Here is a 24,177-nt window from a genome sequence, read left to right as displayed (position 1 = left end):
ACATTGGGTCAGGCGATCATTCTCGCCCCACATACATAAGCAAGAAGCTCCAACACGAAGCCAAGTCTCAGCTCACCTGTCTTCTTAAGGAGTTCGCAGATTACTTCGTGTGGGAGCATCACGAGATGCCCGGGCTTGGATCGTTCTATAGTGGAGCATAGGTTGCCGATCAAGCCTGGTTTTCGCCCCTATGCTCAGCCTCCCAGGAAGTTCAATCCCAGCATCCTAGGAGAAATCAAAGATGAGATTCAGAGAATGACCGAAGCAGGCTTTATCCGTGTGGCGGAACCGCTCAAAATGACATGGCTAGAATGCGCTAATCATTGTTGCAAGGCAACTCTGATCCAACTCGCACAAAACACCGCAGTTCCTCGAGTAAACTCTCGATTAAAGCCACAATAGCTAGGATCGCTCTAGCAGTTACTCACAAGAAGGTGAGCTCTAGAGGATACATCCATACCCATTTCATAAACTCAGAGTAGCAGTGGGAATTCAAGTTATTACAAACCATTTCGGAAAAAGTATTAAGTTTACACGAGTTCTTCATCATTAGAATTTATTTCAAGTTCACAGTTCAGTGGAAGCAGAAAGTATGAAACTAACGATAACTGATCATCTCGATAAAGCCTGTACAAGACATCAATCTTGTGGATCGGAATCCACACTAGCTGAAGGTCCATCCCACACCACAGACCAACCCGGAGGCAGTTTAAAAGGCCAAGACAAGCCAGCAATCTTCTCCTCAAAATTCTCACCTGAAAACAATTTCACAAGCAAAGGCTGAGTATACTAATACTCAGCAAGGCTTACCCGTTCTCGGATATACCTTAGTCCATTAACTATACATGCACGGCTTTGGGTTTCTGGGTTTTCTTTTGCGGAAAAGCGATAAGAGCAGGTCCTTATGTTCACATTTTAATATTCCAGATTCTATGTTGATTACACTAGGCTAGGTGAGCAACTATTACTAAACAAGCATGTAAGTTTTTAACATCACAAGATTCATCTTAACATTAGCATCTTTCAGTTGTTACTCGATGTGGCAAGTGTGTTAAGCAGTCTCATTGACCGTGAGCGGCGGCCCATTCGAATCGAGTTCTTAACCTTGTAAGGCAAACCTAACACACACGCATGGGGAGACACGTCACCCACACAACATTTTCTATTTCTTCCTGGTTCGTGGATCAGGGTCACCCCCTCGACTACAGAGTACGGCTACTCTGCACCCGCATGTTGGCCGCATGAGAACGATGTGCAACGTTCAAAGAGGGTGAGGGTAAAGTCCATTCCCCAGTGCAATCGAGTACTCTGCTTCCTGATTACCATATTTCTCGGTATGTGGTTAGTACGTTCAAACGCTTAACAAAGCTACCACACATTCATCCTTATTCCAATTTCACAGACGGGGTTTCCATCACAAGTACTAACCATTGACCCCACCCTTATAATTTCAATCTATGTGGCAGAGTATGCAAAACCTATAATCTCGCGTGTAGCAGGAACTACATCACTTTTACCAGTCCTAATTAGCAGAGCATCTACTCGATCTTGTCTAATGGTATAAGAACACATGGATACCAAAGATCATGCATCTACGGTTTTAAGCATCACCTAGAAAACTTAAATGAACAAACATTAATAGATTACAACATAGGTTACATAAATTATGCAGTTAAAGGGAAATTTAAATGCACCGGGCCTTGCCTGCTTGGGCACTATCAGCGATTGGCTCTTCCAAACTTTGGTTTGGGTCTTGAATGAGTTTGCTTGTGTTCAGCTGACACCCTGCAGATGTATTTTCGTTTATTGGCACCAAATCGTACGTTCCGTCTTCTAATGGAGTGATTTCTTTATGAATGCAAGAGATGTTGTATTATTATTCATTTTGAGTATAGCTTTCCTTCACTATAGAGTTGTAATCTAAACTTAGAGTTTTTTCAATCTTAAGTTTACTGGGCAATCATTTATAGAATATTTTTTAAATAAGAATATTTCTATAAATAAGCTGGGTTGGGTTTTTGTCTTTTTAAGTTTGTTATTCAAGAAAGGAATTTGATCTTTTTATTTCTTGAGTTCTGTTCATGTACCGAAGCCCATATTTTTATGGAGTGTTCTACACCTGATGACCATTGTTCCATAAATGTTTCATATTTTTCCCACACGTTTAACAGTGATAAAAAATTTCGACAATTATTAATTCATTATAACATGATTAAATTTTTCTGAGAGTTAGGTTTTGTTTATGGGTCTCAAATTTTTACCATAACCTATTCTTGGCATAATTGGGCTGCAGTAAAGATTTCAGCATTTTTCCATAACAGAATATTTAGTTTTACATTCAGTTCATTTTAAACATGCATAATTATTCAGGGTAGATTTCGTTAGGGACACATGTTCAAACTTTTAGTGCAGCATCTATGTAGTAGTAATAGGGTGGTGTAAATGTTTCAGAAGCAAAACCACACAGCAACTGTCAGTAGAAAAATAAATTATACAACATGTGATTTAATGATTAAAACATATCTCCTATTTTCTCAAGATCTGGTTCCCAAACTTTGTAGGCTCGCTTATCTACTTGAGAACATCCTTTGGTAAAAATTTCATATTTTTCAAGCTAAACTAACTATATTTCCCTATTTATGGCTATTAAAGGAGGATTAAAAGTCATATATAGCTAACCAGGTCTAAAAATCATCAAACCGGTGCCTAGTGGTACTTTTAGTACTACAAGATCATGGAAAAAGTTTCATGTCCAGCACTGCAAGAAAACTTTTATAAATAAAAGGGAAACTTTTATGCTAGATCTATTAAGAAGCATGATTTCATCTAGTTGGGAATGTGTACTGGTGCTCAAATTTTTACACAAGTCTATTCATAGCATGAAACATCACATATCCAAACATCAGTTATAGTTACTGAGTAGAACTCCTAGAACATTTATAATTCATTTATTCTAATCTTTTTGATAGATTAAAAAATATGTGAAAACTGAAGAAGTGTATGTAACAAAACTTGTATATTTTGTTGTAAAGATTCCAAAACATTTTAGTGTGCATTTTTACGATTTTTCTACGAATTTCTACACATTTTCAAAGTTCACTGGTTTGAATTTCTAAAGTTCATGAACTTTTATAGTCTAACCCCTGGACTCAATGATTTTATTTATGTTCGGGTCCTTGGCCAGGGTTCAGAAGCAGAGCGCTCGCCGACGGTGCTATTCCGGCCAGAGTCACCGGCGGTGAGGGAAAAGGGGTGGAATGGAAAGAGTGTGTCCGTGCGCACCTGCTGGTGCTCGGGTTTGGGTTGCGGATGGCTGGAGTTGGGTTCTCCGCGAGAGCCGGCGGAGGGGCTATTCTGGTTGTTGGCGGTGAGGTCGCTGCCGGGGTTTTGGAGGTCGAACTTCTAGCACCTGAGCATCACAAGGGTGAGAGGAAGATCATGGTGCACTGGGTTTGGGTAATGCGCGTTCGTACCGAGCTGTCCACGGCGATGTTGATCTCACCGGCGGTGGCGGACGGTGCTAGCGCGTTTCTGGGGTAGGAGCGGGCCTTCTACTTGGTTGATGAGCTGCGCTAGGAGGTTTGGAAGCTGGGAATGGGCTCGGATTCAGCAATGCGGGCGTGCAGAGGTGGCGCCGTGGCGAGCTTGAGCTCGCTGGCGACAATGGCGGGCGGAAGGGGAAACCGGTGCTCGCGCGAGTACAGGGCTCTGGGGTCCTATTTATAGGGCCAGAGGCGTCGAGGTGAAGCTACGGTGTCGCCCGGGGAAGGTGTACGCAGCCCGGAGTGTTTCCGTGTGGTGCGTCGATGGTGGCAGCGGCGGTGGTAAGTAGTGTGATCGATATAGATTTCAGCATACCTCTTGGCCTTGTAAGTAGTGTGTACCGGAATAAAATGGGCCGTTTTGGTAAGTCGATCAATGATGACCCAAATTGAATCATGGTGTTGCGAGGTATGGATTAAACCCACAATAAAATCCATGCTGATGTCCTCCTATTTCCAAGAGGGAATAGGTAGAGGTTGGAGGGTTCCGGCAACCATCAAATGGCTAGCTTTAACCCTTTGACACGTGTCACACTCGGCAACATATTTAGAAATTTCCCTTTTCATTCGGGTCCACCAAAAGTTCTGGTGAAGATCATGGTACATTTTTGTACTGCCTGGATAGATAGAGAATTTGGATAGATGGGCCTCATCAAGAATTTGTTTTCAGAGTTCATGGTCCTTCGGAACTACAATGCGATCCTCAAACCATAGGATTCCTCGATGATCTTGACGAAAACACTTATATTTGGATTCTCCCTGAGAAAGTTTTTGTTCGATGATTTTAACCCCTTCATCCTTTAGCTGGGCCAAAATGATCTAATCATGGAGAGTGGGTTCAACTCGGATGTGATTTAAAGTGCCTTGCGGAATGATTTCCAAATTCAGCTTCCTCAATTCCGAGCATAAGGTCTCATTGTAGGAATCAGCGAAAAGACAATTGCAATTTACTTTGCGGCTAAGTGCGTCCGCAACTACGTTGGCCTTGCTTGGATGGTAGTGCACTTCTAGATTATAATCTTTGATTAATTCTAACCACCGTCTTTGTCTCATGTTCAAGTCATCTTGAATGAAAATATACTTGAGACTCTTGTGGTCAGTATAGATGTTGCAATGAGTACCCATGAGATAATGCCTCCAAATCTTGAGTGCATGAATAACCGCTGCAAGCTCAAAATCTTGAGTTGGGTAATTGAATTCATGAGGTCTAAGAGCTCGGGAAGCATACGCGATGACCCGATTTTCTTGCATCAGAACACAACCAAGACCAGTACCCGATGCATCACAATAAACATCGTACGACTTACTATTGTCTGGTTGAGCCAAGACTGGTGCAGTGGTCAAATGTGCCCTTAATGTGTGGAAGGCTTTTTCACAATTCTCATCCCACACGAATTTTCTTTCCTTCTTTAGTAGTTCGGTCATTGGCTTAGCTATTCTGGAAAAGTCTGGAATAAAGCAGCAATAATATCCGGCTAAGCCAAGGAAACTGCGGATTTGATGAACGGAAGTAGGAGGTTTCCAGTCCATCACCTCTTGAACATTGCTGGGATCAACGGATATACCATCACTCGAGATAGTGTGACCCAGAAATTTCACACTGGTTAGCCAAAACTCGCATTTCGAGTATTTAGCATATAGTTGGTCCCGGAGACGCTGATGAACTACCCATAAATGTTGCGCGTGCTCATTTTCATTTTTGGAGTAGATCAAAATATCATCGATGAAAACCATGATGAATTTATCTAGTTCCGGCATAAACACTGAGTTCATGAGGTATATGAAATAAGCGGGAGCATTTGTGAGACCGAAAGATATGACTAGATATTCGTATAGTCCATATCTGGTCGAGAAAGCAGTCTTCGGAATATCACATGGTCGGATCTTGATTTGATGATATCCCGAACGAAGGTCAATTTTTGAAAAGACCTTAGCTCTAGCCAACTGATCAAAGAGTTCGACAATGTGAGGAAGTGGGTATTTATTCTTGATAGTAACCGCATTGAGAGGTTGATAGTCGACACACAATCTCAAGCTGTCATCCTTTTTCTTCACAAATAGGGCTGGGCAACCCCATGGTGACATACTTGGGCGAATATAACCTTTGTCTAAGAGTTCTTGCAATTGGATTTTCAATTCAGCCAACTCTTTGGGTGGCATTCGATATAGCCTCTTTGAGATCGGGCAGTACCAGGCTGAAGTTCAATAACAAATTCAATATCACGATCTGGTGGCATTCCTGGCAAGTCATCTGGAAAAATGTCCGTATACTCGCATACCACAGGAATATCTTCTATTTAGAGGTCTTTCATGGCCAATGCACAAGAGTTTATACACTCCCGGAATGGTAAGTAAAGAGTGGAATTTCCAAGGATGGGAGAATGTAGTTCAATAGCCCGGGAAGCGATATCTAAAATTGCCCCATGTCGATTCATCCAATCCATTCCTAAGATTATGTCCATGCCTTCTAATGCTAGTAAGATCAAATCTATTTTGAAAATCTTACTGCCCAATTTTATAGGTACATGTCTTATAATTTGGTTGGATGCAATTTTCCCACCCGGAGTAGATATCATGTATGACCCTCTAGTATGGCAAAAATCTAACCCAACTTTGGCTCCAAATTTGGCAATAATAAAACTGTGAGATGCGCCGGAATCGAATAAAATAATTGCGGGTTTGTGATATACAGAAAATGTACTCGATAAGATTGGCGCTCCTTCAGGAAGGTCAGCAAGAGTGGTGAAATTAATCTGCCCTTGCCTGACTTGCACAGTTTGCTTCTTGTTTTTGTTCTGATGATTATCCCGGTGAAATCCTTGCCCTTGAGCTTGTCCCATCTGAGGGCATTGCTTCGCAAAATGATTCGGACTTCCGCATTTGAAACAGCGGTTGTTATTATCGGGACGACTTCCTTGTTGAGCATTTGGCCTTGGGCCATTCTGCTGCTGGATTGAGGGTGCATTGCGACCCTGCTGCTGCTGTGGCTGCTGTGGAGGTTTGGATATCCATCGCCCTTGCTGAGATGCTTCCGGAATGGCTGCAGCGGGAGTATTCTGCACTAGACGATACCTCGGTGGCTGAGCACTCGAGGATCCCACTGGTGCCTTCCTCTTCTTTTCCGCCCGATGAGCCATAATGCAATCTTCTTGAGTGATTGCCAAATTCACTAGCTCACTAAAAGAGTCCACCCGAACAAGATTGAGACGCTCTTTCAACTTGGTGCTAAGTCCCCGATGGAAGCGATCACGCTTCTTAGCATCAGTATCAGCATGATAACCTGCGTATTGGCACAAGTGATTGAAAGCTTGTGCATATTGCGTCACAGTACGCGTGCCTTGCGTCAAAGCCAAGAACTCATTCAGCTTTCTGTCCAAAAGCCTGCTGGAATATGATGAGCTCCGAAAGCGGTTCTGAATTCTTCACATGTAACAATATGATCTTCGGGAAGCATGGCATTATAATTATCCCACCACAAACGTGCAGAGCCCCGGAGTTGCTGAGCGGCATAACGAGCTTTGTTTGCCTCCGAACATGGCGCTATCAGAAGAGAAAACATGGACTCGATTGTACGAATCCAAGCGTCCGCATCAAGTGTTTCCTCTACCTTGTTGAACAAGGGAGGTTGCGTCCCCAAGAAATCCGAATACGTCACGGACTGAGGATGGTGGTCACGATGTTCCCCATGTTGCTAATGGTTCCCTTGCACTAACTGGCGCAGAAGCTCAGTCTGTGCGGCGAGTACTTGAGCTAAGTCTGGCATTGGGGGTGGTGGGGGTGGTGTTCCACTGCCACTTGCACCGAAACCTCTTGGTGAACCTCGCGTGGATCCTACCATCTGAAACATAGTAGTTCATTCATCAGCAATTTGGTACACACGAGTTTTTCTCAATGTATTGCAGAGGAAGATACAACTAGAATTCAGCAAATGCGATACAAACGATTTATGCAGCGTCAGCTGTTATGGAAAAATTCATAATTTCCATTCTGTGCATGGAAATTTGTTGAAATTTTGTCAGTAGCTAGAGAATTTCCTGATCTACCACTTTGGTATTCAACACATTTTCTGATTCGGAGGTTAAAATGGTTAAAAATTGCATTACGACCTCTCTGGAATTTCTATCCTTCCAAGAACAAAGCGGTAGTAATTTGAGCGTATCTCTGGCTACATAGGTCCGAAAATTATGAAATTTTAGGAGTACGTAGCTGATAACATTTGGAACAACTTTGGTATTCATCACCAGAGCTAGATTTGCAAGGAAGTAAATATAAAAATTCGAGCAAGTTCATGCAGCCTTTCATTTCATTGCTGGAACCTATTTACAACCTTCACATGGTCATCCTTAGTCTACTTATCTTTCTTCCCTTGCTAGCAAGTCATTCCTACACCAAAGGAAACTCTACTCTAAGTTAGCCTAAATTTACATTTTCCAAAAGCTAGGCTATACTAAGAGGAGTATGGTCAAAAGCACATCTACTAGCTCGCTTAAAAGTCGTCGAGGTTGTTGACAGACGACTCGCTGGCAACTAGAGAGTGAGCTCCCCACTGTGCCGGCTGAGGGTTGGCCTCCTCGAAGTCCACGTCCGAGAAATTCTCAATCTCCTTAGGCTCCTCCTCCTCATCTACATCCATCACGTCTGGTGGGGCGTGAAGGGCGTCCTGCTGTGCCTGGTGAAACTGAAGCTGCTCGTTGACGTTGTCAACCTCCATGTTGAGCTCCTGCATCTGCTCCTCTAGGAACCCAATCATGGCCTCGTGCTCTCCCACGATGGTCTGCAAAGCCTGAACCTGACCCTGGAGCTGCTCAACCTGGCCCTCGAGCTCGGTAATCTGAAAGTCCCTGTTGATCAACATAGCAAAGTGCTCCTAGGCTAGCCCTGCCAATTGGGCTATGGCATTGCCCTGGAAAACCTGGAATCGGTATAGTGCATTCAAGCACCGAGCTGTGGTGCAGACTATACCCGCTGCATCCAAGGTGGCGAGAAGATGTGATGAGTCCATCCTGTCCTGCCACAACGGGTCAGCCTCGTCAACTGCTGGAAACAGGCCGAACGGGATTAGCACTACCTCCAAAAGGGTGCTGATCGCAGAATGTGGTAAGGGCGGTGGTAGCTGCCAACTCCCAACTGTCTAGCAACCGGTGCCCTATGACCTGCGTGACAATCGGCAGCCACTGCGGGTTGAGCGGGTGCTGTGGAATGGTCATAACCACAAGGCACCTGCGCACACCCGCCTCCACAAACTCAAACCCGTCGTACAGTGGCGGCTCCTGATATCCCGCGGTACTGAGCATTTCCCACAGAAGGCGGGGCATGCCCTCCTAGTGAAGGCAAGCGGAGTGAATGTGACCCTGCTCGTCTACCACTGCCAACGCTGGCTCCTCCATCTGCCAAAAAGATAGAAGGATATAGGGTCAGCGGAGCAAAAACAATATACTATTAACAGATTGCTGCTACTAGACAGATTCTAGGTATAAGAAGAAAAATATGTATCTACTGGAGTTGTGGTCCAAAAATTCCTAAAATTTTCCAGAATGTTCCTGAGATAAATGTGTACAACTTTCCAGAGATGCTAGGAGTTGAAAACTCATTAAGTTCCTTGCTGTGCTTTATTCTGAAAATGTTCATTTTTTTACAGCATGTAGAGAATTCATTTTGTGACATCTCTTTCCACAGATTCGACTTAAGATTAGTTTATTTACCAGCCCTAAATTTTTTAGTTATGCAATTTTCAGGAGAACATCTAGAAAATCCTTATGATGTCTTTCAATTTCCTTCATTTTTGCTTTTCGTTTGTGCTTTAATTTTGAATGGAATGCATGCACGTCCGATTCATCCTCACGAAAGAAAGGAATTGCCAAATAGCTTTGGTCTTACGTGGTTAGGTTCGGTGGCATTCATAATACATATCTCCTTATGTATATCTAGTCGATTAACTAGTCGTCCTAGGTTTTTCCATTCATGGTTAGCGTACCTGCAGAAAATGGATAGTATATATCTCAATGAACCTTTTGTGCCAGCACTCACGAAAGCGTTTCCATTCATTACCGATCGCTATAGAACCGGCATCCATACAATTCCCGCCGTATGGACAATGTTAAGCATACACTATCGAGATAGCGTATTAACTGAGTACCGTTGTAGACGGGGAATTGAATTTTCAATTTCGAACCATTACTCCCCATATAATCAACAGATAGTTGGTATATGGGCAGCAGCTCAAGTAGGCCACTGCTTGAGCTCAGCGTTTGGCTTGCATCATCGACAGGAAGGTCAAACTCTCTCAGCTGACTGAGCAATCATACCTCCACGGCGACGTGTAGATACCATATTTAAATGTGGAATTTAAATACAGAAAGTAATGTGCTGGGAGTCAGTTATAACTTTAGCCACCTTTAATCATACCCTTACATCCCCTAGGGCTTTTATGTCCTAGAAACTCTCCTTAATTATCCAAGTTTTCGAAAACTAAATCTTTTTGAAGTCAAGTTTTAAGGGTTTCTTGTTTGGAAAATTGGGTGCACTCTCTGGTATGCTTTGCTTAGCTCTGATACTAGCTATGGCGGAACCGCTCGAAATAACATGGCTAGAATGCGCTAATCATTGTTGCAAGGCAACTCTGATCCAACTCGCACAAAACACCGCAGTTCCTCGAGTAAACTCTCGATTAAAGCCACAATAGCCAGGATCGCTCTAGCAGTTACTCACACGAAGGTGAGCTCTAGAGGATACATCCATACCCATTTCATAAACTCAGAGTAGCAGTGGAAATTCAAGTTATTACAAACCATTTAGGAAAAAGTATTAAGTTTACACGAGTTCATCATTAGAATTTATTTCAAGTTCACAGTTCAGCGGAAGCAGAAAGTATGCAACTAACGATAACTGATCATCTCGATCAAGCCCGTACGAGACATCAATCTTGTGGATCAGAATCCACACTAGCTAAAGGTCCATCCCACACCACAGACCAACCCGGAGGCAGTTTACAATGCCAAGACAAGCCAGCAATCATCTCCTCAAAATTCTCGCATGAAAACAATTCCACAAGCAAGGCTGAGTATACTAATACTCAGCAAGGCTTACCCGTTCTCGGATATACCTTAGTCCATTAACTCGACATGCACGACTTTGGGTTTCTGGGTTTTCTTTTGCGGAAAAGCGATAAGAGTAGGTCCTTATGTTCACATTTCAATATTCCAGATTCTATGTTGAATACACTAGGCTAGGTGAGCAACTATTACTAAACAAGCATGTAAGATTTTAACATCACAAGATTCATCTTAACATTAGCATCTATCAGTTGTTACTCGATGTGGCAAGTGTGTTAAGCAGTCTCATTGACCGTGAGCGGCGGCCGATTCGAATCGAGTTCTTAACCTTGCAAGGCAAACCTAACACACACGCATGGGGAGCCACATCACCCACACAACATTTTCCCTTTCTTCCCGGTTCGTGGATCAGGGTCACCCCCCCTCGACTACAGAGTACAGGTACTCTGCACCCGCATGTTGGCCACTTGAGAACGATGTGCAATGTTCAAAGAGGGTGAGGGTAAAGTCCACTCCCCGATCCAATCGAGTACTCCGCTTCCCGATTACCATATTTCTCGGTATGTGGTTAGTACGTTCAAACGCTTAACAAAGCTACCACACATTCAACCTTATTCCAATTTCACAGATGGGGTTTCCATCACAAGTACTAACCATTGACCCCGCCCTTATGATTTCAATCTATGTGGCGGAGTATGCAAAACTTATAATCTCGCGAGTAGGAGGAACTACTCGACTTTTACCGGTCCTAATTAGCAGAGCATCTACTCGATCTTGTCTAATGGTATAACAACACATGGATACCTAGGATAATGCATCTAAGGTTTCAAGCATCACCTAGAAAACTTAAATGAATAGACATTAATAGATTACAACATAGGTTACATAAATTTTGCAATTAAAGGGAAATTTAAATGCACCGGGGCTTGCCTTCTTGGGCACTATCAGAGATTGGCTCTTCCAAACTTTGGTTTGGGTCTTGAATGAGTTCGCTTGTGTTCAGCTGACACCCTGTGGATGTATTTTCGTTTGTTGGCACCAAATCGTACGTTCCGTCTTCTAAAGGAGTGATTTCTATATGAATGCAAGAGATGTTGTATTATTATTCATTTTGAGTATAGCTTTCCTTCACTATAGAGATGTAATCTAAACTTAGAGTTTCTTCTATCTTAAGTTTACTGGGCAATCATTTATAGAGTAGTTTTTAAATAGGAATATTTCTATAAATAAGCTGGGTTGGGTTTTTGTCTTCACTATAGAGATGTAATCTAACTTAGAGTAGTTTATTATTCAAGAAAACAACTTGATCTTTTTATTTCTTGAGTTCTGTTCACGTACTGAAGCCTACATTTTTATGGCGTGTTCTACACATGATGAACATTTTTCCATAAATTGTTCAGATTTTCCCACACCTTAAACAGTGATAAATAATTTTGACAAGTATTAATTCATTATAACATGATTAAATTTTTCTGACAGTTCGGTTTTGTTTCCGGGTCTCAAAATTTTACCATAACCTATTCTTGGCATAATTGTGCAGCAGTAAAAATTTCAGCATTTTTCTATAACAGAATATTTAGTTTTGCATTCACTTCATTTTAAACATTCATAATTATTCAGGGTAGATTTCGATAGGGACATATGTTCAAACTTTTTGTGCAGCATCTTTGTAGTACTAACAGCATGTACTTTTATAGTCTAACCCCTGGACTCGATTTTATTTATGTTCGGGTCCTTGGTCGGGGTTCAGAAGCAGAGCGCTCGCCGGCGGTGCTGTTCCGACTAGAGGAGTCACCGGCAGTGGGGAAAAGGGGTGGAATGGAAAGATGTGTCCGTGCGCACCTCTGGTGCTCGGGTTTGGTCGGGGATGGCCGGAGTTGGGTTCTCCGCGAGAGCCAGTGGAGCGGGCCTTCTACTTGGTTGATGAGGTCGCTAGGAGGTTTGGAAGCTGTGAATGGGCTCGGATTAAGCAATGCGAGCGTGCAGAGGATCATGGGCACGATTTGGGGCGAGCTCGAGCTCGCCGGCGACAATGGCAGGCGGTAGGGGAAACGGTGCTCGCGTGTGTGCAGGGCTCTGGGGGTCCTATTTATAGGGCCGGAGGCGTCGAGGTGAAGCTACGGCGTCATCGGGGAAGGTGTACGTGGCCTGGAGTGTTTCCGTGTGGTGCGTCGACAGTGGCAGCGGCGGTGTCGAGCGGACGGTGCTCGGCGGGCGGCGTGGCGCCCGTCCAAGTGGACATGGGTGCGTGTCACGCGCGGGGGAGGCCAGTTGGAGCTTTGGGAGTGAAACCGGGGGCGGATTTGGGCGATCCCGGTGCGGATTGCCATCTGTGTGGGAGCCGGTGGCGTACGGCGTCGCCGAGCGAGAGAGAGAGGGAGTGGAGGGAGAGAGATAGAGATGAGGGCTGATTTGTGCATTCTAAAATTCCAGGGACCCGACAATAATTTAAAAATTACTCACTGTTCCTGACCTCAAATGAAAAACTTTTAAATACCATTTTTGTTCAGTTTTTCAAGATCTACAACTTTTGTTTCATGCACTTTTTCATTTGAGCTATGGTTTGTAAACAATTTTTAAAATTCAAACTTGTGATAAAAAGGTTGAATTAACTTGTATGTTGGGCTGAAATGCAAAGGCCCACTTCCTACTTAGCACATGTTATTAAATGCACTCCAATTCAGCTCAATTTATTTTTGTGGGCTGTTTTTGAAATGAAAATGGACCTCTTACATTATTTACATAATTTTGTGCATTTAAAGGTGTATTTTGAAATCAAATAAATCTTTATTTATTAAATGGCCTTTATGAGACTTTTAATTGACCCTAAATAATTGATTGGATTTTCCAAAATTACTTATTTAGATTGTTGAACACCTAGGGTGTCACAATCCGGCCGTGTAGGTACGCCACATGGATTTCAAACATCATACCTGTCAGAAAGAAGAATGGCCAGTTACGTGTCTGCATCGACTTCAGGGACCTCAATAGAGCCACACCCAAGGACGAGTACCCGATGCTGGTTGCCGATCTGCTCATGGATGCAGCGGTTGGTCACAAGATGATGAGCTTTCTTGATGCCAATGCCGGTTACAATCAGATTCTCATGGCAGAAGAAGATATATTCAAAATCGTTTTCACATGTCCTGGTAATATTGGCCTGTTTGAATGGATTGTCATGACCTCCGGCCTCAAGAACGCCAGAGCGACGTACCAGCGGGCGATGAATTACATCTTCCATGATCTCATCGGACAACTAGTGGAGGTATACATTGATGACGTGGTCGTCAAATCGGCTCTACCAGAAACACACTTAGCCGATTTGCAACGAGTGTTGGAGCGTACGCGCCTCCACGGGCTGAAGATGAATCCCAAGAAGTGTGCGTTCGGCATCACAGCAGGGCAGTTCCTGGGTTTCATGGTACACGAGAGTAGTATAGAAATTGGCCACAAGAGCAAGGATGCCATCACGACTATGACCCTACCAGAGCTTGATTAGCAAATTGAATTACATCAAATGATTCATATTGAATCTATCTGGTAGGATTGAGCCGTTCATACCGCTCGTGAAAGTCAAGAGCGCCAGCGACTTCATCTAGGGCCAGGAGCAGCAAAGGGCGTTCGATAGTCTAAAGCAGTATCTGATTTCGCCACCAGTGTTGGTCCCACCCTAGCTGGACCAACCATTTATAGTGTACCTATCAGCCGATGAGGTTTCCATCGGCTCCGTGTTGATCTAAGAATTTCAGGAAAAGAGAGGGTTGTGTTCTACCTCAGCCGACGTCTGCTTGACACAGAAATAAGGTTACAGCGAGATAGAATGCCTTTGTTTGTGTCTATACTTCACATGCACCAAGTTGCGGCATTACCTGCTCAACGCGGAGACCCGCATTGTCTGTAAGGCTGATGTCATCAAACACATCCTGTCGGCACCTATCCTCAAGGGGCAGCTTGGGAAGTGGATGTACGCCCTCTTAGAATTCAACGTCCGTTTTCAGCAAGCCAAAGCCGTCAAAGGTCAAGCTTTGGCAGATCTCATCACGCAAAGGGAAGCACCATTGACTCAGTTTGTCGGGTGTCAGACTCTGGGTTTTGTTCTTCAACGGATCAACCTGCGACCCCATGTGCAGTATCGGGCTCCACATCGTCTCTCCACATGGGGTGGTTTATCAGTTCGCATTCCATTTGGTGTCCAAACTCACTAACAACTAGACTGAGTACGAAGCTATTCACAGGGGTCTGGAGTTGCTTCTCGACACCGGAGCCAAAGTGGTAGAAGTCTTCGGCGATTAAAAGGTGGTGATTCATCAGCTCATGGATGATTACAACTGCGTCAGCGATAATTTATATCCATACTTCATCAATGTGCCATGATCTGATGGTGAAATTTCATCAAGTCACTCTAACTTGGCTACCCCGTGAGTAGAATGATGAAGCAAACAGGCTGGCACAAGTGGCATCCGGGTATGTACCGCAGACAGATGACATTTCGACTGAGATATTATAGCCTGGACACTACTCACTGGAGAGCCGATCTCCTCCAATACTTGGAGGATCCGGCTCAGGGGGACAGATAGGAAGACACGACGCCGGGGCACTGAGGCATGTACTGGTTGGTGACAAGATGTACTTTCGCACCATTGATGGAGTGTTACTGAAGTATCTCGGTGCGACCGACATTTTGAGCGTCATGCACAATGTACCCATCAGTCTGCACACAAGATGAAGTGGTTGATCAGGAGATCGAGATTCTATTGGCCGTTGATGCTGGAGGATTGCTTCAAATATTATAGAGGCTACCAAGATTGCTAGAGATTTGGCAGCAGTGCATATGGCTCCAGTAGACTTGCTTACACTCGATCGTCAAGCCATGGCTGTTCAGAGGATGGGGTATGGATATGATCGGCCAAATCAACCCTCCGACCAGTAAAGGGCACAAGTGGATCCTAGTAGCCACAGGCTACTTCACTAAGTGGGTCGAAGCTATACCAACGAAGAATGTCATGGTTAAGGATGTGGTAAACTTCGTCAAAGAGCATATCATATACAGATTTGGCATTTCTTAGACCATCACTACGGATCAAGGAACAGTCTTTATAGTAGAGGAATTCAAGAAGTTCGCCAAAAAGATGGGTATATCTCTAATTCAAGTCGTCGCCGTACTATGCGCAGGCCAACGGGCAGGCTGAAGCTTCCAACAAAAGCCTGATTAAGTTGATCAAGCACAAGATCGACGAGTACCCGAAGCAGTGGCACGAGCGTTTGGCAGAGGCATTATGGGCTTATCGGATGTCGTGCCACGGGTTCGTCAAGTGCGCGCCATATCAGCTGGTTTATGGGCAAGAAGTCGTGATGCCCTGGGAGATTAGCATCGGCTCTCGGCGCGTTGCGCTACAGGACAGGATATCAGCCGATGACTATTCTTCCCTCATGAATATCAACACTTAAGATCTCACGGAACTTTAGCTCTGAGCTCTGGAAAAAATCAAGGAAAATAAAGCGAAAGTCGCCAGGGCTTACAACAAGAAAGTTAGGCCAAAGAAATTCAAAGTTGGGGATCTCGTCTGGGAGTTGGTTTTGCCGATTGGAACCAAGGACCCGGTGTACAGCAAGTGGTCACCCAATTGGCATGATCCTTATCGCATAGTGGAAACCGCATCGGGCAACTCCTATCACATGGAAACCCTTGAGGGGTGAGATTCAGCTGCAACGTATATGGGAAATACTTGAAAAAGTATTACCCGAGCATGTGGGTAGGCTCGTAAGGCTGTTTCTCTCTGATCGCACCAAGAGCCGATGTGTTTCCATTGCCTCAAGAGAAAAATAAAGCCGATGCATTGCCATCACCTCGAGAAAACAAAAAGAAAATGGATGATGAAGCCGATGCAGTGCCATCGCCTCAAGATAAAAATAAAAGAGAAAAAAGAGAGAACACAGGTGTCCAACGATGCCGAGCTATCAAGCTTGGGGGCACGAGGTTTTAGGACAATAGTTGCCTACTGGAGGAATGACAGAAGGGTGTCAAGGTCCTGCTGGCTAATGGCGTCGATGGAGGCAATGCCTGTCGATGCCCTGATGTGAGTTGGGTCCTTTGGGCCTGGAGTTCTGTCAATCTGTACTCCACTGCTTCCTTTTGCTTCCGCCGGTCGTTGTCAAGACATTGGAGCTCAGACTCTCTGGTGGTGATATCTCCTTCAGTTGCAGAGAGTTTCTACTGAAGGCGTTGGATTTCTTCGGCTATTTCGTTTCGTGTTCTCTTCAGCTCCTGTAACTCTGAGGAAAGGGCCGACTGAGCACTAACATTGACCAAGGTAATTTTCTATTAATGAAAAACTGAACTTTCCTCGGTGATCTCTTTCCTCAGTGCAGCTTCACTTTGCCGAGCTGCGACTTGTCCCGATGCGGCCGTCACTTCCTCCCGGTAAAAGTTGAGGTCGGCGGCGCAATGGAGCACTTGCCTGAGATCAGAGAGAAGATGCTCGGCTATGGCATCCAGCTCCACACAAAGGCGGTCCTAACTTTGATCCAAGTGGTCTATGGGCATCTCCAGCAAGCTCACCATCTCCTTCAGCTGATCTGTGAAATCGTCTGGCGCGTTCCCCCGCGACGAAGAAGGCAGCGCAGCCTTAATGGTGGCGCTCGGTAGAGAAGGGGCAGAGTCAAGCACGGATGGTGTCACCGAATGTTAGGCGTAAGTCAAAACATCAGTGCCGGCAGTATGAGAGGAGCCAAGTAAAGATGCTATATCAGTGGTTACCTCTGACGCCGATGGTACGTCATCCTAGGAGCTTCCTGGTATATCGACTGAAGAGCCGATGGTTGGCTGAAGGTCTGGTGAAGGGACGTTAGCAAGTGGAAGCTCGGGCAAAGATTTGTCAATGACTGAGAGCAGCAAGCTAACTCTATCCTCCGTGAGTCCATCAGTCTGCAAAAGGAAAGAATAATAAGAAAAAGCAGAGGTTTCAGAACAAAGACTCTTCTAATGCATAGTTTACAGGGACGTCTTCAGAATCAGAAATCGAGAGAATAGCAGCCTGTTTCTTCCTGGTAACTACTTTGGTCATCCTAGGTTTCTAGGCTGATGGTTGACATGCAGCATCGCACCGACGTCCCGTATCGAGGATGGCAAAAAGGATCTTCTCCAATGGTGGAGCGATTCTCCCGTACAAAGATACTGGTGCTGTCGGCATGTACTAGAACAGCTCCCCCTCGGCATTCTTGGGGGCAGCTTTCTCATCAAGCTATAGGGAAGATGCAGTCAGTTCAGTAATAAGGATGCAGTTGAGCCTGGAGAAGACTGGATTGGTAGATTCACCTCATCTTGTGTTGGCACATGCGATGGGTCGATGCCGATCAGGAGGATCCCGAGTGGGCTGCAGAAGAGATGTGCTTTCCAGTGGGTCCACCAAGCGCTGAAGCCCTCGGATGAATATGTAAATTCTAGGTCATGAGGCATCAGGATGACTAGTTCAGAGAAGAGATTATACGCACGACTGGCTATCAAGCACTCAGTAAAGTTGTCTCGGCTTTGGAAGTTCTCATGGATGATGAAAGAAGGAGCGATTTGATTTAAGCCGAGTTGACGCGCAACAATCACTAGATGGTAAGCCTCGTAACCTGGTTTGGTAATCCGGTTGCTGGAACTCATGCTGATAGGCAAGAGACAAGGGCGGATTATTAGCATGTACTGATCTCGTGTGTCATCATCATCGGCAAAGGCATCTTGTCTGTAGATGGAGTGGTTTTCAAAATTCTGAGATTCAGAGTAGATAGAGAAGGAGATTTACGTGTGATCATGATAAAATAGCTTGAACCATCTAGCTATTTCCTTCTCGTCTGGCCTACTGCCAGGAAGCCGATACAAAGCCTGTCCGAAAGAGGTGCAGCGGATGAGCCTGCCAGCAGAATTCGGAAAGGAAAGATCTACCAAGCGAGGGAAGTCAGGGATGCTGGGAGAAAAGTACAGTTGGCACCACAGTTGCAGAAACCACCATGGTCCACCGGCCTTGATTCGGTTGCAGGAAAGGAGCCGGGCATTGTTTAGAGATAAGTGGCAGTACAAGACGCCCAAGAAAAGTTTCCCTAGTGCCAAACAAGTTCCATGGGCCAAGGCTTTTGCTAGGTTCAGATAGTTCTTCATGGGTGCTAGAGAAGAACCAAAAAAAGGAAATGATCTAACCAGAGATTCAGGAACGTTGTATGTTCCCGGTGGTCAACGGTGACTTTCGATTTTTGGTGGTGCTCGATATATTGGCCCAAGTTGCACGCTGCAGCCTTGTCAACTATCTTATATGTGCTCTCCATTAAGGCAAAAGGAGATGGGCAGGTGGAGTGGATATCCAGATCCAGTATCATGACCACATCCATCAGAGTCAGGGTCATGGGGCCACAACCTAACATGAAGCAGTTCAGGGTATCCGACCAAAAGTAGCCGATGGATCTCAGAAAATTTTCATGTTTCTCTATGGAAGAAAGGGTTAAAGAAAGGGCATCGGCTATCCCTAATCTCTACCAGTTAACCTCATGGTCTCTGGCTACACGTTTGTACCAGTTCACCCAACCCTCCAAGGGGAACGGCCAAGCCCGTAATTGGTGGGTCCAAACATTCGGATTAGGAACTTGGGCCATGAAAGGGATTCTCTGCAGTTCTGCAGAAATCAGATCTAATTGTGGCTGAAAAGATTGAGGGCCCAAGCTAAAGGATTTGGAAGTAGGGGACTTGAGGATCAGATTGTCGCTCGCCTCAAAATTCATGAAAGAAGAGCGAGGTTCAAAAATCAGGATACTGTGCTCTCAGATTCGCAGAGGGGGAAGGGCCAAAATCTTACCTTCTGGCCCAAAAAATGGCTGATGAGAGTCTCCTAAAGATCCCATGCCCGATGAAGAAGCCATTCGATTGGTGAGATTAATGGCAAAGGAACTGTGCTTTGAGGGTTTGCTTTTCTGCTTTGGAACAAGTAGGGAGGTTTGTGCAACTAGCCTAAACAAAAGGCGGGATTTTTGGGCTAGTGGAGCGCAAGTATTTTCAAGTCGTGGTTTTAAAGCTAGGGCCTTGGGCCGCAGTTTTGGAGAAGCTGACAGAATTATCGGCGTGAAAGGATAAGGATGAACGGTTTCCCATCGGCTGAATGTGGCGGAACTACCCAAACAAACTGGGCATGTGTTCACGATTCAAAGTTGCCAAGCAATGATGATACAAAAATTGCACTCACCGGCAGTTACACGAGTGAAGCCTCGATTAAAGCCACGCTTAACAGGATCATACAGACAATACTCACATGAAGGTGAGCATAGATATTACAAAACAAGACATTTCATACATCTCAGAGTTCAAAGCAGAAATTTATTTATTACAAACCATGTTCTGAAAGTAGTGAAGTACCACAGAGTCTTATACTACATAAATTATTTCAGTCTCATTGTCGCAGTGGAAAAGATAAAACGATAGGTAGCTAAGCGAGGGTGCCTCGATAAGCCCATACGAGACATCACTCAGTAGGAGGAGCGTCAGCACCCGCTGAGGAACCATCCCACTCGACAGACCAACCCGAAGGCAAAACACACAGCCAAGTAAGACTCGCAATCATGTCTTCAAAGTTAGTACCTAAAAATAGTGCCATAAGCAAGGCTGAGTATTCTAATACTCAGCAAGGCTTACCCTTCATCGAATATACCTTAGTCCGTTAACTAGACATACAAGTCTTTTGGGTTGGAGGGGTTCATTTTGTTGAAGACGCGACTAGAAGTAAGTCCTTAGTTTTAGATTTTACTTTTCAAATTCTATTTGATTTAACCGTTCTACGTTTGCCCCTATTGCTAAGCATGCATGGTTGAGCAATCCATTACACATACATCTATTATTCTTTCTATTGGTTCCACTTGTTACTCTATGTGACAGAAATTATTAAGCGGTCTCAAACCGTGAGAGGCGGATGATACCGTTACAAGCATGGGAAAAAGATTAAACCTAGTATGCTAATATCAACCACAATTTATAGAGGATGTTCCCAAGGGTTTCTGTAGCTCAAACTTTTACAAGAACTACCAGAAATGATATCCTTCCTACTATAGTTTTTCCAGAATTTAATTAAGCATATAACCATGGTAACAAAATAGGCATATGCATAACTAAGTTAATTTCTACCGAGAGTTCCTTAGGGTTTCTGGGTACCAAATTTTTACTATGGTTTACCATCCACCTAAAAATGTTCTAGTAAAAATACCAGCATTTATTTCCATTGATAACTCCAGTTAGTATTTATTCAATTAAAAACATGTATAAATAACCCAAATAGATTTTGTTAAGAACACAAGCTCAAACTTTTTGTACAAAGTTCTTATCAATCCAGGAGAAAAATCACAAATAAATCAATGTGATAGCAAGTGTAATTCATTTCTTAGGTTCTGTTCAAGATCTGTTCCCAAACTTTTCAGGCATGATTATATACTCAAAAAAAATCTTTGGTATAAATTTCACATTTTTCTAGCTATGCTAACTAAATTCCATGATTTATGGCTATTTAATGAGGATTTAAGCACATAAATAGCTAAACAGTTTTAGAAATACCCAAACTAGTGTAATGATGTTCATTTACCAAAATCAACTCCTAGAAAAAGTTTCATGATCACATCTGCAGTAGATCTATTACAAACAAAATGTGAAGCTCCCTAGTACACTTACAAAGGTGAAATGTTTCATTTAGTTTCAAGGATGCATTGGTGTTTAAATTGTTACCAGATACTAGATCTAGCAAGAGGAACACTCTGGTCAAAAATCACTCAAAAACTCTAAGCCAAACTCCTAGAACAATTATTCCTCATTTAATCTTGCATTTATCCTAGAGGAAAAACTATTCTGATTTAGCTAAAGTGACTGTTGAGAAAAATGTAGATTTCAGTTCAAAGAGTTCAACCCAACTGAGTTTGCATTTTTAGGATTTTTCTACGATTTTATACTAAATTTACAAGTTCACTAAATTTGAATCTAGGGTTCATGTAACATTTGCAAACTAACCCCTGGAATCCAGTTTTTAAATTGCAATGTGATCCCTGGACTCAGCGGACCAGAGCAGGGAAGGCTCGCCAGCACGATTCCGGCGATGGCTGGCCTCGGCGGCATGGGGTACGTGGGGGAAAGTGTAATGGAGCTCTTTGCGCACCTCTGGGTACTCAAAATCAAGCTCGGGGTGGTCGGGAAGGGGCTCGTCGGCGGTGAGGGGCGGAGCTCGGGCTCGGTGCTCGCCGGCGAGAGGGCTCCAGTGGCTCTAGGCTTCGGTTCTTGAGCTCCTGAGCACCACCAGGTGATGTGGAAGTCGAGTACAGGGTCGGTGGAGGCAATGCGGGGCTGTGCAAGCAGCTCCACGGGCGACCGGCGACCACCGAAGGAACTGATCCGCGGCGGTGGCGCTCCGGCGTGGAATAGGTGGGATAGGCGCGGGAGCTTCAGCAGAAGCTGAGAAAGTTATTGCCGGGTCTATTTAGATAATGTGGGGCTGCAGAGGGCTGGCCACGGTGAGCTCGAGCTTGCCGGCGTTAATGGCGGGGCGGAGCAGGGAAGGAAGGGATTTGCGCGTGCAGTGGCTACCACTTTTTATAGGCGGCCAGTGACGGCGAGGGTGATCCTGGGAACCGTGTGCAACGCCTGGGGGAGGCTGAACTGGGCTGGTCGAGTTGGAACGCGGTGACGGCGAGGTGGCGACTCAACGGCGGCGCTGCAGGACGTTGGGGGTGGCGTGGCGCGTGTTCAACTGGTCCTGGACAGATGGCAAATGACCGTGCGGCCAGCTTGGGAGCCAGGAGGCAAACCAGGGGTGGTTTTCACCGAACCCGGGGCGGGTTTCCGTCACAGGACGGCCAGCGGCATACGGCGCCGATAGTGCGGTGGAGGGGAGGGAGAGAGACAGAGATGAGGGGTGTTTTGAGAATAGAGAAAAGTTCAGGGACCCTGATGTAAACTAAAATTTTCTCCTTCTTCTTGGGCTCAATTGAAAAACTTTTGAATACCAATCTTGTTCAATTTTTCAAGATCTTCAACTTTTGTTTCATGCACTTTTTCATTTGAGCTCTAGTTTATGAATTAATTTCAAATTTAAAATTTACACAAAAGGGCTTCAAATTTGAGGCTGATTTAAAAAGAAAAACTGTACACATCAATTGAGCACATGTCATTTAGTGTACCATTTTCAGCCACTAAATTTTTTATGCCTAGTTTGGAATTTGATTTAAAAGTGAATACTTATGAATTAAATTCATTCACTTGCTTTGCTAAAAAGGGAAAATTAAGTTTAAATTTAAATGAATTGCCTCTCATAATTAGATACTCTCCCCATTATGATGTAATTAAATTTAAATGTCTTGTTTAAAATATTTTAAAAACCTAGTGTGTCACACTGAATCGGAAGTCAGACGCAATTGACTTAGAGTGCTGGGTTTTGCCGATGTGAGGATAAGTCCGATGCGTTGCCATCGGGCCGAGAATATATATATAAGTCTGATGCGGTGCCATCGGACCCAAAAAAAGAAGAGAAAGAGAAATTCATATGAAGATTAACAGCAAGGATAAGTAGCTTCATATTGATATTTTACAAAGATTATTTACATAAGCCGTGATGATTTATTCATCACTATCGGCTTCGCTACTGCTACTTTTCCTAATGCTACTGGTGCCTTCATCATCGCCGCTGGAGCCGCTTGATGGAGAATCGGCCGACGATGCCTTCCACGACGACTCCAAAGTGTCGCCATTCTTGCTACCGTCGCTGGTGTCTCCCGAGGTTTGACTTGCGGTCGACGAGTTGGATATGGTGGGGGAAGCTCTCATCTGCGACGTCGCCATCGTGTCCCACCAGCTGCAACGGTTGTCGAAGCTGGAGGAGCTGATGGTTGTGCCGAGTAGGAGACTTTTGAGGTCCTCCTCGGCACTCGTGAGGGGCGACGGCGTGTGGCAGCGGGGATCGTTGTAGCCCCATGATTTACCGCTGTCGTCATACCACGACGGGAGCTCTGCCGGAGGAGGAGGTGGAGGAGGAGGTGGAGGCGCATTCCATGGTAGTGAACCCCTAACGACACTGGAGTTCATTGGGGTTTGAGGTGAACCCGGGAGGAAGTGGAAAGATGAAGAGAAGAGGGAGGAGGAGTCCTCGGACCTTTGAGGAGAGAACCCCAGTGGGTACTCCGGGATAGGCGGTGAAGGAGAAGGAGAGGGGAAACCTCTCGGGGTCCGTGGAGAAAACCCCGGAGGATACTCAAAAAATGGAGTCAATTGTGGAGAGGGTGAAGAAAGACTCGGTGTTGATGATGGCGAAGAAGGTGGGGTGGAGTTGCTATCGCAAGAAGAGACCATCGAAAGATGAACAGAAAGGAGATTTTTTCTGCCGATGGAAGAAATGTGTGGAAGCGGGGCGATGGCGAGAGATTATAGAGGCACCGAAGGGAAGATGAAGAGGTCTCGGACTCGGTTTCCGCTGAGTCGTCGACAGTCAACACGGTGTTGTGGGTTTCCAAGGAGTCCTATGCAGATTTCGCAGTAATTTTTATTGACGAAACCAGGGGGGCATGTGTTACCACCGGTATTTGGCCAAGAC

This window comes from Panicum virgatum, chromosome 1K, assembly GCF_016808335.1.
Source record: "Panicum virgatum strain AP13 chromosome 1K, P.virgatum_v5, whole genome shotgun sequence".
Taxonomy (NCBI): domain Eukaryota; kingdom Viridiplantae; phylum Streptophyta; class Magnoliopsida; order Poales; family Poaceae; genus Panicum; species Panicum virgatum.
Note: the sequence above shows the minus strand (reverse complement) of the source record.